At 42.1% G+C, this 3,996-nt stretch overlaps 1 long non-coding RNA gene across 1 annotated transcript in view; it reads left to right on the forward strand.

Annotated features, from left to right (window-relative positions):
- Positions 1-2,112, forward strand: part of LOC108529090 (uncharacterized) — a 6,085-nt gene extending 3,973 nt beyond the window's left edge. The window contains exon 2 of the long non-coding RNA XR_001885396.1: positions 893-2,112. This is a non-coding gene — a long non-coding RNA (uncharacterized LOC108529090). The remainder of the gene's footprint in view (positions 1-892) is intronic.
- Positions 2,113-3,996: the final 1,884 nt, after the last annotated feature.

A 3,996-nucleotide genomic window follows, 5' to 3' on the forward strand; every position in this document is an offset into this window, starting at 1 on the left:
TCCTTCCTTCCTTCCTTCCTTCCTTCCTTCCTTTCTTCCTTCCTTCCTTCTGAGAGATTTCTAAGAGATCACTTGGGTACATCCCTTTAGATTTGAAGCCGTTCCTTCTTCACATTTTCACAGTTGTTATTACATCCTTATTTGTAGATGTATCTGTTCAATGTCTGTCTTCTTCCAATACCTTGTAAGCTCCCTGAAAGCAAAAGTTGAGCTTGTTTTGTTCACAGTTAGACACCTAATGTCCACATTGATATCCTTAGGCAGAGAAGTGGAACAACTATTAAGCTACTTCCCTTCCGTCTAACCAATAACTCATAAGAGAAATAGAAAACAAACAAAACAAAACTATCACATTGTTATTAAGGAAAAACTGACAGGAAATTTTACCTGAATGATACTGATTCATTTTCTGCTTTGCAGGGAGGGTTACATAAAACCAGTGTTCATGGGTATGCTTCGTTTGTGCATAAATGGTTTAACCAGAGAGATCATGCCCCTTCCAAGCACCCTGGGGGATGGTCACAGATGGAGGGTCCAGTGTCCTAGGCTTTGTACGAAACTCCTGTGTGCGTGTGTGTGTCCTATTTCCCATTCTTCCTGTGACTTCAGAAGCCAGAATGGGTACTCATTTCAAGGGTTAGGCAAATGATCAAACTCGTGGTGATCTTAGTTAAACAGGTGAGCTGAGAACGAACTGAGGAATAATCTGAAGTCCCTTTCAAATAGGGTGTAAGAAATGGACATACACCTGGAAGCCTACTGTGTGTGTGTATGTGGCAGGGGGTGGTGATGGGAAGGGCTGTGACACACCCACTGGGAAAGTGAGCCCTAGCCACCCAGTCCAGGGTTAGGTTTGGGGTAGGAGTAGGACCCAGGCTGTCTTATTTTTCAGGAGGATATGGCCAACTCCCTTTGTCACCTGGAGCCTTCAATTCACCGGAAGAAAATTGCTGAAATTGGTAACAGCTGCCATGAAGCAGGAGCGAGAGAGAGGCAGCTGGAGGCAGGGAGGACTCATTAAAGCCAGCTTACCCCTCCAAAGGGAGAATAGGGTGGGGAGGGGGTTCTTGCTCCACAGTTTTTTTCCCTTGCCAGCCTATACCAAGCTGCTTCCCTGGGCCATAGACTTGCAATGCAGAGCCTGGGTAGCAAGAGACTCTGGTGTGGAGGTTACAGCAGCAAGAGATTAGAATCCAAGAAGGGCACTTCAGTAGGAGAGCAGGGGAAGGTATCTGGGCAGTGCCCCTCTGGATCATCCACGCACTCCATCATTCTGAGCAAGACAATTAGGACTTAGCTTCCTTATTTGGCAAATGAGAGGGCTACATTATATCATCATGAGATACTTACAAATTTGAACATGCTATACTTCTGTAAGATTATTTAGCCCGGGGAAAGGATATGAACAAAAGGCAAATTAATGTTCTAGGATTAGGAACTTTGGGTTCCAGTCTTGGTTCTGCGTCTAATGACTGGCACTTTGGGCTGAATTGTATCCTCTCCAAATTCACAAGTTGAAGCCCTAACTTCCACTACTTCAGAATGTGACGGTGATGGGAGACAGGGCCTTAAAAGAGGTGAACAAGGTAAGATGAGATCATAGGGTGGGCCCTTATCCAATATAACTAGTGTCCTTATAAGAAGAGGAGATTAGGTCACAGACATGTGTGATAACAGAGGAAAGCCCATGTGAGCACACGGTGCAAAGGCAGCCACCGACTAGCCAAGAAGGGAGACCTCAGAAGACACCAACTTGCTGATAACTTGATCACGGACTTTTAGTCTCCAGAACTGCAAGGAAATCAATTTCTGATGCTCCAGTCACTAAATCTGTGGTACTCTGCACGGCAGCTCTAGTAAACCAATGCAACTGAGGAATAATATTTTGCCATGATTTGGTTTATCCAAGTAAGTAAAAGGGAATAAACAATGGTGACTCATTTCACTCAACCCTTCTAGAACCTACTCTGATGATCAGTATCTATTATGAACCCACAATGTGTTTTGTTTTGTTTGTTTTGCTTTGCCATGTGTGGCTTTGTGTATAAAGCAAAGCGATGCTCCTATCTTTATGGTTCTTTCCACGCCATATAAAGTCCAAAGCCACCCTGAGTTTCTGCCTCCTTTGTAGATTTTCTATTCTTTTTGCTCTTAATGATGGTGAAGGAAGAAAGCCACTTCCTGTGCTTCAAACAAGCAATTTCAGATTTTAAAGGGTAGCCAACAGGGAGTCACCCTCCTTATCTCTCATTATCTGCGTCCTCTTGTAGCCCTTGACAGGCTGCAAACCTAGATTGAGCTCCCGGGCATTTCAGGGAGAGAGAAGGGGTGGGAAATCTAGTGAGTGAGATAAGTTCAGGAAATAGAGGCAGTGACTAGAGCAAGGACCATGGAAAGAATGATCAGACAGGGGTCGCTTTGGATTCCAGGATGTGTGTGATCTTCGATTCCCATCATGTACACACACACACACACATACGCACACAGAGACAGACACACTCATACATATCCCAGGTGTAGAAGAAAATCCTTGGATGGGTAGGAGGAAGGGCAAAAGAGGAGCTGCTGGGGCGAGGGATCTGCCATTCACACCGGTACAGCAGAAGAGTCTCCCCCAAGCAAACAGATTTACCCTCCTCCCATTCATAAATCAAGCATATGTAATGTGCCCTAGGATTGAGGATGCAGAAGTCAGGTTATTGGAGGACAAATAAGATTATGCATTAAGGCATAGAGGAGTTCTAAGACCAAAGCTTTTATGTACTGTATATTCATCCCTCCAACTCTCTTAGCAAATTTTTCTTCTCAAGTTCATCTCTTCAAAAACATCAATTAATTTATTGTATTTTATTACATAATCTCTGAGGCCTATTCTAGCTTAAATTTACATAATTCTAAGGAGCGTATTACTAGTTTCATCTATGGTTATATAGTTTTTCAGGTTATTGGGAAACATTCTCCATTGCTGCTCCTGTTTAAAAACTATGGAATTAATCCTTTGCAATAATTTCAGTATGATTCTAAAGAGTGGAATGCTTTTTCTGATTGAATCATTCATTCATTCATTCATGTGTCCTGGGGAAAGGGGAGTGAAAGAGACCTGAGTAATATCACTTTGCTATTGATGAGAAGGCAAAGGTTTGCAAAGATTGTTATCTTTGCCTTATCAATCTGGCCTTACTCAACCCTGAAAAGGAGGAAAGAGAACAGAATTAAAAGAAAGCATAAAGTTCGGGACTCCTTGTAGAAAAAGTATGACATTACAGTTTGATGGGAAATGAATCAGCAACTTTAAAAGACCCAAAACATAATTGCATAAGTGGGACAACTGGTCCATCCATTGAGACTTTGAGGTAGAAGATGATTGTGTTAGTTGGAAAAAACCCCAAATCCTTTGGGATACCATTAAGAAAAGTGCCACAGAAATACAAAACATACTGTAGCCCTGAGGTTAATAGAGAACAGTGTCAACCAGAGCATGGATGCCATTATCTTTGTCCTTTCCTTTCTTTCTGACCTTAATTTAAACAGAGAGAGAGAGAAAGAAGAAAGAAAGGAGAAAGAAAGAGAGAAAGAAAGAAAGGAGAAAGAAAGAGAGAAAGAAAGAAAGAAAGAAAAGGAAAGAAAGAGAGAAAGAAAGAGAACATGCTAGAAGTCAAGCAGCACCAACGCCAATTACATTTAACATAAAGGTTTGGGGTATATTTTTTAATGGGGCTGGTAGGAGTGGGGTGAAGCATGAGGAGATAGTTGAATGAGAAGGTATACATGATATCCCTAATGCTAGTGCATTAGTGCTTAAGGACAGTCTTTGGACAACTGAGATGTGTTTGGCCAAGTGCTTCTAACTTCCAGAGAGAAAAGATGCTACATAAATACTTGTCTGGTTAAATACTAGTCTGATGTCTGATGTTTTATTATTATTATTATTACCTTCAACTTTGACAGACAGGGGACAGTGGGGCCCCAGAGAGAGAGCATGACCACTCAGTATTA

The sequence above is a fragment of the Rhinopithecus bieti genome, unplaced genomic scaffold (assembly GCF_001698545.2).
Source record: "Rhinopithecus bieti isolate Rb0 unplaced genomic scaffold, ASM169854v2 scaffold_5750, whole genome shotgun sequence".
Lineage (NCBI taxonomy): Eukaryota > Metazoa > Chordata > Mammalia > Primates > Cercopithecidae > Rhinopithecus > Rhinopithecus bieti.